The sequence below is a fragment of the Anser cygnoides genome, chromosome 1 (assembly GCF_040182565.1).
Source record: "Anser cygnoides isolate HZ-2024a breed goose chromosome 1, Taihu_goose_T2T_genome, whole genome shotgun sequence".
In the NCBI taxonomy this organism is placed as follows: Eukaryota; Metazoa; Chordata; class Aves; order Anseriformes; family Anatidae; genus Anser; species Anser cygnoides.
In genome coordinates, this window is record NC_089873.1 from 58,081,854 (window position 1) to 58,095,186 (window position 13,333).

The window sequence follows — 13,333 nt, forward strand, 5'->3', positions numbered from 1 at the left end:
GAGGCGCCAGGTGCACCCGGGGTTGCTGCTTCCCCCCACGCTGCTGAGCTACAGCCTGCACCCTACCTTCCACCTGGGCTCAGCTTCGCCCAGCACAGGTTGGGAGGGAGGGAAGCGTTTTCCTGCTTCCTCTCCTCCCTCAGTGCCTGGGGAAACCAAGGCACCAGCTCCTTTCTTACAGCGTGCAAGATGTGCCTTGAGCTGGGGAGCCGGGGTGGGGATCCTGGGCTCTTCCCGCTCCGGTCTCGGTCCAAGCACGGGGTGGGAGGTCAGGCCGGGCTCCCAGCGCTGCCCGCTGAAGTCAAACCTGGGGAACCTGCTCAGGAGGGGAAGAAGGAGCAGACGGGAAGGAGGGGCGCAGCTCCCTCCCGCAGGTGAAGAGGTGGCCGTGTGTGTGCACGTGGTGATGCCCAAGCCCTGGTGCATTAGAGCAGCAGCTCATTATCTGAGTCAATTAAGCTGCAGGAGATAATCAAACCTGAGCATGCTGGCAGGGAAGAGTCACCCGTGGGGAACAACAGGCTGCCAGCAGTTGTGAAGGTACGTGCCTGAGGACTAGACAAGGGTTTCGTGACAAAATTGAAAGGGAAAGGAGGGAGATGAAAAGCAAGCGTTTGAAATAATGGAGGAGGGTCTGGATCTCTGAATCCTTCCTTGTCTGGAGTGCTTGAGGGACTGCATGAAGCCTGGCCTCAGCTCTTCTGCATCAGCACCAGCACCCAAACGTGCTTCTGCCCCATGCTGTTGCTTTTCCATTTCCTTGGTGTGCGTGTGGTCATTCACACGTGAAAGGCAGCAGCCACAGGCACTGCTGCTCACGGGGAAGGCCGTGGCAGCACCGACCGCCAGCTCCGAGGAACCGCTCTGAATGGGGGCTGAGAGCAGCTGCCGGGCAGGGGAAGGACTCAGACCCACTACCAAAGCCTCACCGGGCCTTCCAACTCCTGCAGCTTTCCGGGAAGCCTCTCTTCAATGCCGTGAGCCATAGCAGAGGTCTCTGGAAACCTGTGGGCAACTGCATCCCCGTGGAGAAGCAACCGGCAGCCCTTTGGGTTATAGCGTTCGGGTCTCGGGGTGCCAGCACTGCTTCGCATTTCTAATTCAGTCCCCAGGCAGCAGGCTCCCTGCTGTACTGCCAAAAATAGTTACACCCCATAACTCCTCGTTACCTTTTTTACAGTTCCAGGCAGAAGGAAAGGTGGGTCTCCCGTCTGGAATAAAGCCTGCCGATAAATCACTCTGTTAGCCAGCGCCTGGCTTTTAAGAACCGTAACCTGTTTGCACTTTTAATCTTTTTTTTTTTTTTTAAAAAAAAAAAAAAAAAGCTGGTTGTTTTATTTTTGACTAACGCTTATTATTGTTGGGCTATAAATCTGTGACATTCACAGACAAGTTATCAAGCTTTAAAATCATAGATAGACCGATCAGTTCCTCCACTGTTTCCCTGCCAAATCCTTAACCACTTCTTGGACGAGGAAGAAAAAAGCATCACTGTAAATTATTTCTTCCCCAGAGGGTATTTACATCGTAGCTGTCGCCAAAGGGATTTTCTCCATTCACCTATCACAGGAGGGCTTTTTTTTTGGCTTTTTTTTTTTCCTTTTCTCCAGGCAGATAGAGAAAGGGCTGTGATGAGTGCTTTCTTCCCCATTTTGGCTGTGTTTTGAGCCTAGCCCATAAAGGGCTTTGTCATTCCCCTTCCCACCATATGCCTGTGCATGTCTGCAGCAAAGGGCTGAACCCTGTAGCGGAAGGGAAGCCTCTTTGCCCAGCCAGAGGCCGTGACCCGGGGCTGTGCTAGCAGGAGGGTACCCCCGTGGCACAGAAGCAGCCCTGGAAGGGGCCTGTGGTGCCTGTTTGGCAGCCAGCTGGGAAGCAGGAGGGATATCCCTGCTCACAGGCATTTGGGGTGACAGGGGCTGCTCCAGAGAGAGTTTGTCCCTCTTGTCCCTGCCTCAGACCCAGGGCCTCTGAAAGGCCTCCAAAACCATCCTATTTCAGAAAACGCACAGGCTCCTGGCTGCTCTTCCTGTCAAACCATGCAAGCTCTTCCATTAATGGTCAGTGGATGAGGCAAAAGTTTTATCTTGATTGAGAAACATGAAGCCTTGTTTGTGAGACAAATACTCATTTCCTTGTCTCCTGGGCAGGAATTCAAACTATTTGATTATTATCAATAGCAGGCAAGAGCATCGCTGCTGTCTTCTTCCCTCCCTATTCCTCTGGCAGAAAGTGAATCCTCCATCACATCTTCCTGGAGAGGAAAGTTTGGCATAACGCTGAGGCATCTGGGGAGAGCTTCAGAGAGCAGCTTTCAGTATTGAGCCACTGGAGACTTGTCCTACTGGTGTCAAGTAATTTCATTTTCCTGTGTCTTGGTGCTCTATCTGACAGTGGTCTTTTATTAGTCTTTTTGATTTACATACTAAGCTCTGAATCAGGGACCATGCCTTGCAGGCATGCAGCAGCCCGAGTGCCCATCTCCACCTCCTCCTGGAGGGAGGGGTTCACTCCTGTTGTGATCTAAACTGAGAGCATGAAAGCTTATAAACTGTCCAGTTTCAATTAGTCACTCCAGATTTTGAAGTTTTTCATAGTGCCCTGGTTACAAAGCAGAGCCCCTGAGCCACATCCTTACCTTGAGTTCAGTGCCGGAGAGGTTCCTAAATTCCTCCATACTTCGAGGGTACAGGACCTAGACTTGTGTGAAGTGCTAAATGCTCCTCCTCGCTTTTGCCATGTGCATGCATTCATGTGCTAAGGGACGGAAGCTGAGGGAATGACAGAAGCTGAGGGAGCGTCAGGTTGCTCATGGGGATGTTTGGGTTCCCACTGTCGCCACCAGGAGGAGGATGAAAACACAACCTCTCCTTCCTGGCATAAAAAGCTCACTGATTAGCTCTATCTAGGTGCAGCCTTGACTTCTCTTTGCAAAATAAGAAGATAGCACATCTGGAGATGCACACATAACACAAGAGCAGGCTGAAGGTGGCGAAGAAGTGAGGCATGGACGAGAAGTGCCAGGAGGGCAGCCTGAGAGACCAGAACTGCCCTGCGTGACCTGCGGCATGCCCCATGAAATGCCCAGGAGCTGACAAAGCTGCTGGGGAAAGTCACTGTCACTCAAGAAAATACCCTGCTGAGCCTTCAGCTGTGCTGCTACTCCCCCAGAAAACAGCCATGAGGCAAGCAGATCAACAAGGGAGAAATGAGATCTGTCAGTCCAATGCAAAACCAAAAAAACGCAGAGCAAGTGATTGCTAACTCTTCAATTTCCTCCGTGGTAGCTCCCCCACCAGTTGCACTTCCAAGCTTATGACACTCCTTGAGGTGGTGCTCACTTGCTCAGGAACTGCTGCTGTGTGTCATGAGTTTAGAAAGCCTCTCCAACACAGGTGAGTGTGTCAGTAGCACTGACATGCAGCGTGCCAGCAGCTCCACACACCTGGGCAAGAGTGAGTGGAATCTCCATCTTCTGTCACGCATGCTTGCTGAGCTCCATCTGTGGTGCAGGATGGTGCAGTAGATAATTGCCAGCTACTTTTCTACTGGTTTGATCTTAGGTTTAGCTACGGGTGAACTAGATAGTCATCTTGAGTCACTAATACCGAAGCTACTCCTCTGCCCTGCTCTGTTCCCGGTGTGCTGTGGAAAAGTAAATCCAGACAGACTCATAACTGAGTTAGTCCTAATATTAATGCCAACTGCAGAGTCAGGGAAGTCTTCTAGGGACCTCTCCCACCAAGCTTCCACAGGCCTGCCTCAGCAGAGACCAGCATTGCTTGGAGCAGGAGATTCGGGAAGTGGGGCTGGGACAATCCTGGAAGATTTGAGTCCTTCTTTACCTAGACCCTGGACACGTTCTGGGTGTGAAACAAGTTAACATAGCTTCTGGACATCTTCAGTTGTCCAGCAAAGGTTCTTGGTGTACTTGTCCTGAATGCTCCTGTGTGCAGGGCAGCCGTAAGCAGGGAGGCATGCACCAGTGGCCTACACCAGCTCCTTCTGGCTATGTCCCAGCAAAGGCAGTTTTCCAGGGCAAGCTGGGGTGGGCTTTCTCCAACAGTTTTTTTTTTTTTTTTTGCTGATGAACCCTATTTGCCTCACCTAGACTTCCCATTCAATTCATCAGTTTGCTTTGTCTGGGGGGCGAGGAAGAAGATTGGAGTGGGCAGAGGGACAGCTCTTGACTGACTTTTTTAGCAGGAAGCATTTCAGCAGCACATTTCAGCACAAGGGGCTTTGCTTCGGTGTATTTCATGGAAGACTCCAAAAAATCCTGAGATCAAACCAAGACATTGCACGTCTCAGCCCATGAAAGGTGAGGAGACCTCCGGGTGTCCCCAGCTGGCACCTAATGGCTGACCCAGCATGCAGGCCTCAGAGGAGCTGTGGTGGGGCTCCTCGTGCTGGCGCCTCCTTCACTCTGCCCTGGTCGCCCCTCACATGGCCGCCTTCCTCCCTGGTCTGTGGAGCCCAGGGGATGAAAGGCTGGATTCGGCGTGTTTCGTGTTCAGCGCGTGTTTCACAACACCGGCTTTTCAACAGGCCCACCTCCCCCCTCCCCGCCTGTGGTGACTCATCCCAGGAATTTTAATCTCCGTGGTCTGTCTGTAGTTGTAAAATATAATACCAACGAAGTTGGGCTTATTTATCCCGAAGCCATGAAACTGTTGTCAGAAGAAATTGATACGCACTACTGAGGGGAGAAAAAGGGCTGCTGCTGGGGAGGATTTGACTCAAACGTGGCTTTGAATTCTCAGCACTTCAAATGGAAATTTCCCTTTTTGAAGTGGATCCATTTTCATCTCCATTCCTTTCTTTTCTTTTAAACTACAGGAGCGAGGACTTGGAGGGCTTATTTGTGGGAGGATTAGCTCCTGCTGTGGCTCTCATCTGCAAGAATTTTCCATCACCATGCCACAGGTGCCCAGGCGCCTAGCCTCTCATGGGAGCCCTGGAGAAATGGCTTGGTGTGAAGGTCCTCCTGCCAAGTGGAGCTGATCTGCTTGGCTTTAGATGGCTGTTTACCTGAAGCTGTGGCTCTGGAGGACCTGTGGACACGGTGGCAGAGATGCTGCCCTCATGTGAGGATAGTCCAAGCACTGCCTCCCTCGCCTTCCTCCTGGGGAGCAGCCTTTAATCCCTCACCCATGGTATTGCTGAGACCCACCACCGTCCCGTAGTGGGCATTCCCTTGGGGGACCCAGTGAGCTGTATCTGACCGCGGCACACATCTGAGCTGTCCACTGTGCCAGATACTGCCATGGTTTCTTCTCCAGCAGCATGCCAGCGCATTTCTCCCAGCAGTCCGGCCTGAGACACACATCAGCTCCTGTCCTCCTAAACCAGGAGCCAGCATCCCACCAGCCACAAGCCCAGAGCGAATCGAGGTTCATTGTGTTCCTTGTGGTAAGGAAGAAGGACAAGTCCTTTACAAAGTGGAGAGATCTGCACTTCTGCTTTCTCTGTGGGCTGAGGGAGCAGCTGAACCACTGAGCACATCAGTGCTGGTTTTCCATTAGTTGTGTTGCTGAGAAGTTCACAGTAGGTGTTCCTGCAAGGCTCTGTCAAGGGAGTTCCTTTGATGGAGGTTTTTCCATGACTATGGAAGGAAGAAAAAATCGTACTCCAAGCAGTGAGAAGTTGTGTGGCTGTCACCACCACTTTCCCCATGAACAGCGTTTTAGAGACACCACGCAACACCTCTTAAACCCAATGTATAGACCTTCACCAACACAAGCAGGAGATGGATCAGCCTCCTTTCCATCCCTTAGACATATTAATTTCTGTACCACCATCTTGATGCTTGATGGCTTTTAAAGCTGGGCTAACCCAGCAGCTGCTGGATTACCATCCCGTGGACCTGTTTCAGCCACTGAGCTAAGCATATCCCCCTGGGCCCTCAGCACCTGACCAGCTCTGGACACGGAGGATTTGCCCACGTAAACACCAAGCATATCCTAGGCACTCTAGATCAAATCACAGGGTCTTCCCTTTCCTTCAAAGACATCTGAGGCCTAATGTCTAAAAGAAGCAGATCAAACATGTAAATTTGAACTGAGATTAATTACACATTTGCAACTTGAGGAGAAAAAAAAAGCCATTTATGTTTGTCTGCATTAACTATGCCCGTGGGGGTGTTCCTTTGTCTTTGTATGTGATGATACCCCATGAGAGATTAGGTCTAGTTCCACCAGATCTCTTGAAAAGCCTTAAAGGCTTCAGGAAACTCTGCAAATACGTTTCAGCAGGAGGTAGACAACGAGAAGGGAAGTGTCGGCATTGCTTCCTCAGAGCACTGGAGAAGCCTTTGTTGAGTGGCTTGAGGCTAGTTCTCAGCTCCTGGATTTCAAACAGATATAATTATCACTTGGATAAGGTTCAGGACTTGGAGGGAGCTGCCAAATCTTTCATGAAGTGATGAGTTTGTCCCACTGGATCTGGGATAAAAAAAAAACAAGAAAGAAAGGAGGAAAATGATTTAACCATATAGGTGTTGTCTTACATACATAATGTGCCAAGTAGAATATACTCTTAGCGCTGTCCCGTAGCCTGTCTTATACACATTTTCCCTTTGGAGCATCTGTGTAGTAATTTTATTTATTTTTATTTATTTATTATCTCTCTGAAATCAAGAGGTACTGGAATTGTCTCTATAAAATCTATTGTCCAAAGATCTCTATCCTAAGTATTCTCAGAAAAAAATAAAATATCTGATCTTCCAGGGTTCCCACTGATTCTCCAAAGCTTTTGAGTTGTTTTTTTTACACAGCCCTGGAACTGCCTTTCCTTAAACATTCCTGAGTAAATTCTAAGTCCAATGGATTTCCATTCATACTTTTCATGGTGTCTGCATGGCTTAGAACTTCAGATCTGCCTAAACTGCAAGTTGCTTTTGTAATCTTTGCAATGAAGTCACTGTCAATATTTGAGCTTGTGGCCTTTGCTCTCAGTATTAAAAATCAGGGCTGACTGAAAAGAGTGGAATGCTTTAGGAAAATAAATAAATAAATAAATAAAATAAAAGCTGCCCCTGTTTTGCAAACGCGGTTCAATATACATCCATTTTTACAGTATTTTTACTTGTATCCTTTTGAACTGAAAATCGCCATTAGAATTATTCCAGAACATTTCCTTATCTGTAAAATTTGACTTTAGATATAAAATAAAATATATCATCCTGATGATTCATGGAGATAGGTTGCTGATGCTGTTGTCACACCCAAGTGGCACTTCATACCAGATACCCCTCTGCCCTGCTTCATGCTCCATGCTCCAAGCCCCCAGTTCCCAGTGCTTGGGACCACTGTAATAGGTTCTTGGTGGCATTTGTTGCATGCACGTCTGTGCCTACACTTTTACCTAAACTGCTACTTTAACTCTTGCAATTAAGAACCACGAAGAAAACTCACCAGTGACCTTTCCAGATGTGTTATTAACACATTTCAGCCAAAGGAAGTCTGGCCAGAGACCCCACTTTAGGCTTCCTTCTTGGAGAAGAAACCCTGAAACCATGAACGTACTCTTAGTGCCCCCTTTCTGACAGTCTGAACTCAGGCCCACATGGATGAAACCTTGGGCTCCTTTCACACCAGCTTTCACCAGGCATCTCCCTTAACTCTGCCTAAACTCTTTTCCAACCATTCTTGTCCAGCTGCTGTCCAAAAATGCCTGCTCTGCACAATGCCAATGCTGACAGTCTTGTTCTCACCTAGCCCGCACTCTGCACAGCCATCTCCTGCCCAGCCACAGTTCCTGATACCCTTCACTCAACATAAACTGTAGCTTTATTAGTTTTGCAGTGGTTATCAGGTGATGGAAAGACCTAAACCGTGACTTTTTACACCGAAGATGCAAATGCAAAATATGTTCCTTAAGACAATGACCTCAAAACAGAGCTTTTTTTTTCCAATTAAAAAGCTCTGAAAGTGCTGACTGTTCCTACTACAGAGTAACTCATCCATTGCACTGTGATTGAGTTGTCGTTCTTTTTCTTGTCCTTTCCACGTGAGCTCCTACAGCACATGCAGATACAACTCGGCGCCCTCCTGAAATTAGCTTTAGTAAAAATTGAGCCAGCTGGTAACTGAATGAGCTTCTCAGACAGGGTACTATAAACAACATTTAATAACCTTATGCTTTATGGGCTCGTTAATGCAAATGGGGCTTTTGAAGCTTTCATAGCACTGAAAAATGCAAAGCAATGGAGCACACAGCACATAAACAGAGGCGAATGCCCCGCATTTGTGCTGCACGTGTCGTGGTGATATGCTGCACGGCCCAGCTTCGATCTGTCCAGCAGGCCCCTCGGGATGTGCCGCCACTGCTTCCACCGGGCATCAGCATCCCTGCGAAGCGGGACTGCAGCCTGGGTAACGCTCCCGGGCAGGCTTATCTGTGAGCTCGGGGCACGTGGGAGCGAAATGGCAGACAGGCAGCCGGGTGATATTTTCCAGCAAAACAAAGCAGGATCTGCTGCTGTTCCCAGCACGGCTTCAAGAAGAGGGCCACGCTGTTGCTGAAATGGAGGGGAAACCTGGGGCTGAAGTAATCTGGGTTTATAACTTGATTCCCAAGCCTCCTGATGGTGGGCTGAGCGCTGTCATCAGCCCCTGCTCCCCAGCTAGAGCACAGCCTGTTCACAGCAGCTCAGTGCTTTGATAAGGAATACGCTCAGAGGTGCTTGGCAATGACTAACAAGGAAAGATGAATGAGGGGTGATGGTAGGCAGATAACTGTGGTGTGGCTGACGTGCAGGCAGACAGATACACTGTCATGCAAATGCTGTGGTCTCAGCCTTTTTTTTTTTTGCACAATGACTGGTGGTAAAATCATATTGCTGCTTCTTTTTTGATACTTTTATTTATTTATTTATTTATAATTTTGCTTATTAAATAGCTTCCTGCCCATCTCCAGCCCAGCTGCTGCTGTGATCTGTCTTCACCAAGATCAGCACATAGTGTGGTCAGCAGAGAGGTGTAAGGAAGGAGGGATGCTAAGGTCAGGCTGCTGTATGAGAAGGACACCAATTACACAGCCAGGCCATGGCCCTATACCCTTGAACCTATAGAAACAGCCAGAGCTACAGGGGCAAACAAGACAGAGAGAGGAAGAGAGAACTACAGAGACTGATGGACAGTAGCAATATGTAAATAAACTTCTGACTCCCAGAGTGTGGGACAGAGAAGGAGGAGGACGGAGGAAGAACGGTGCCTGTGGAGAAACTCCTCATTTAAGAGAGAAATGTCTTGTGCTTGGACTCTCCACATGCTCCATGCTCTTCATCATAGCTCTCATCTTGGTGCTGGGCTCCTCCTAGCCTCCCTGCTATTCTGTGTTCCTCCTCCAGGATGCAGGACCGCTGTGTCGTTCAGCCCCAGCCTGCCCCACCTCTCATTTCTGGCTCATGACAGAGACAGCAGATGCAGCAGGCCATGGCCACGTTTGTGAGGGGTGCCCAAAGTGAGCACAGCCTCAAGACGGAAAGCTGAGTCCTCCCTGAGCTCAGGGCACCCTGAGCCACGGGAATGAGGAAAGCACTTTAAATGGTAGAAAACACTCACACTGGCTGGTGGGGTGTCAGGCTGTCTCTCCAGCCCTGCCTATGCTTCCCTTTATGTCCTGATCGATGAGGGTGACTGCTTTGCTTGCTCTTATTAGCATTTCATCTATGTAAGATCTCGCAGCTCTTTTTCAACTCCACAGGGTTTGCCTGCAAATGTGTTATATGTTATCATGTTATCTTCAAGTCTTTTTTTTTTTTTTCATGAGTTAATCCTCCCCAAAGGTGTCATATCTAATTTGCTCTTATTTCCCTGGTTTCAGCCATGCAGCTAATTTGATATCACACAGTGTGCCACACTTCAAAACCACTTTCTTTTCTCCCTCTCATCCTTCCTCCTTCTCCTGTGTACAAACACCACAGCACACATGCCTGTGTTTGTACATCCACCTTATTTTATTTATACATTACACAGTTTATTATCAGTTTCATTCATTAAGCATCAGTGAGCTTTAATACCACTGGGTGTGGGGATGTACGGATCACCTCCATACGAGCGTTCCCATGGGACAAGCCTTCTGCAGCTGAGTCCGGGATTTCTGCAGTGCTTCTTAAATTTAAAGAACTACATCTAGAGAGTGGCATAATATATCATAATGCTGGCAGTAAAGCAAATACATAAAAAGACCTGAAAAATCCATTTATTTAAATTTTCAATCTGTCAGCCTCTCACGGTTCACTCATTCAGTTTCCTCCTCTCAAATCCAAAACCCCCTCAGAGTATTTATATTTTCATCCCTTGTCCCCAGTAGACAGGACAAAAGGCAGCACGTTCTACTAGTGCAAAACATGTTTGCCTGCTGATGCCCATGGGCTGGCTGGCCATCAAGCAGGTCAAACTGAAAAGAGAATTTGATCTAGTGGCAATTACAGAGATACGATGGGACAGCTCACATGACTGGAATGTGGTCATGAATGGGTATGTCCTGCTCAGGAAATCCACAGTTTTAGGGGGACTGGCCCCTTCAGCCATATCTGAAGACAGTAGTGGTAATGAACCAGGGTCTTCAACCACCCAGCTTCATAGATGGATGCATCGACCTTGACAAATCTCCTTGGTTTACACAACTGCACCAAGTTATGACTGGAGGTGGCCAAAGAGCAGTCGCACCACGTTCTCTATGTTGCCCCAGGGGTTATGGCCTCTAGCAGTTGGGTGGCATGGAAATCTGACCCAGCATCAAGCACCACAGCTCATTAGCCACAGCCATAAGCCCTCAGCTGGGCTCCCCACCTCTGCCTAAGCCCTATTTTGGCAAGAATTGGAGAAAATTGATTTGTATTTTGATACTCTCTTCTCATGGGGGGTTGTTGAAAAACAGGCAGAGGCTCAGAAGCTTTAGGGGATGGGAGCTCTCACACACAGAGTGTTGTCTAAGCTTTGTTTCCATTGGAAATCAGACCAAGAAAAAAAAAATTTTACTTTGCTTTGTCTCAGATGTGCAAGGTGTGGGACTGCGAGCGTGCATGCGGCTCCTGGTCTCCCCAAGAAAAACTCAGTGGTAGGGCTCTGCTTCAGGGCTGGGCTGTGGGTACCCCAACATTTCCAGCTTGTATGCATGCAGCTACTGTGTTTCTTAGGAAAGAACAGTTCTTTTGTAAGCTATGAGAAATAAAAGGAAACCAATTAAACTAACCTTTTCTTGTGCTTTTCCTTTGAAGTGCATCCAATAAACCCAGCCCGTGCATGTACCTGCACTATCCATTCCTGAGCTGGGTTTTAGTTGTTATTCACTTCATTTTTCATCTCAGTTTGTAAACTGGGGAAAAGTTTTCTCTTCTGAGGCTGTACCTCACTGCCATGCTGGAGCTCTAAGCCGTTGCCCTCACCTCAGCCCAGGCGTGGCGGAGGCAAGGCTCCGCAGCCTTCACGTGCGCGCAGGTAGCTGCCGTGGTGCTGGGCCTACCCTGAGAGCATGCTGCATGCTCAGGCCTTGGAGGGACGAGTTCTGGCAACTGAGGTGATAACCAAGCATACGTGGGCCACCAGGTGACTTTCACACAGGGCTTTATCCAGCAAGAACAGCTCCTTTGAGCCCAGTGAAAGGTGTGCTCCCGTAAAGGCCTAGTGGGAAGACCGCAGTGGAGCGGAGTGCTGTGGCACTGCAAACAAGGACTCATGTCTTTCCCCAGGCCCGCCTTTTGACTTGCCTTTCAACATGAGATTTTTTCAAGCGATACGAGAGGGCAAGGCTACTGAATTGTGGAAGCTAAAATACGCCCTGTTAAATCCCACCCGCAGACAATGGTAGGTCAGAAAAATAGGAATATTCTGACGGGAATAACCATGAAACGTGGATATGAGTGGGTAAGGGAAGGATTCTCTGATGACTAAACAAGGGGTCCCTTTCACTCCTGAAAAGCACTACCAGCCTCTTGCGCAGAACATTAAATGACCATCTTGTTCCCTGTTGACTTTCCAGGGTCTTGGCTCAAGGTAGCTGCCCTCACTCCCTGGAAAGAAGTATGTTTTCAGTTCAATCAATGGAATGCTAGTCATAACATTTTCAGCCAGCTCTGGAGCATCTTCTGAGCACTGCCACCTTGCCAAACTGCTGTAAATTGCAAACAAATGCTCTTGGCGATGTGTGCTCATTTCACCAGCATCCTAACCTGACTCCTCTCTGTATACGATCCTCCATTGATTGCGTGGAGATCCACTGAAGTATGGAGAGAGAGACTCTCCTTTAGAAACACCTTCACTCCTCCGTTTTGTTCTCCCTGGCTTGCTTATCTGAGAGAAGTTTTCCATTGCTCTGGCAGTGAACATACCCACAGTGAGGTAGAGAAAAGGTGTAAAAATCACGTGGGAAATACACAAGTGAGCATTTACAGATTTGTACCTGTGAGCATGCCTCTTGCGTGTAGGTTGACAAAGAATGTTGCACATCTTCCTTTTACAGGGCTTTGAGATCTACAGCTGGACAGCCCTGCATGAGAGTACGGCTGGGTACGGCTACTCTCTTAGGACTTTGCTGCTTCCCATTTATCTAGAACAAATTTCTCTCTTACTTTGCAGCTGTTTACCTGCATGCTGAGGGTTACTACTGACGAGGTATGGGCTGAGGTTATATGAGCTTAGACTCTATTTTGCAGAGACTGACTTGAAACCTTTTGCAGCTATAGGGATTGACCTCATCCAACCCCATCAGGGCTCTCCTGTTGGTACCACTTGAAATGTTTCAGACCTTTTTTTTTTTTTTTTTCCCCACTTCCAAGTGTGCTGGTGGCAAATGTTTTCAAAGATTCTTTGTTTTTGTGTGGCTGTTCCTCGTTCATTTATTCCGGTGGGATAAAATTGACCCTGATTGCTTTACTGCCTGAACATGACTTCTCCGCAGTGCCTTCTGGTTTTCTTTGGCCACGTTATTGACACTGGGTAATATAACATGAAAGGAGTGCGGACAGGCTTTTACGAAGAAATCAGCTAAATAGCTATTAGAGGATTAAAACCAATCCCATGGCCAGGATTACACATCTTTAAAATGCTGATAGGATCAAGGAGCAAATGGATTTGTAATTTAATGGCAGAAGAGGGAAGATGACAGATGCATATGGTTTTTTTTTTCACATTCGATAGAAAGATTAAAGTGTCTGTATTTCATGTGCAGGAGTTTGATAAAGCTGCAGCATGGTTGCCTAGGGATATCAGTGTTCAACTCTCTTGTAAATAGTGACTGCACCACATGGAGAGAATCCTTCTGGTCACCATTTTTATTAAAACTTTAACTCTCAGGGTGACAAGTTGGATCATTGTCTGCTTTCAAA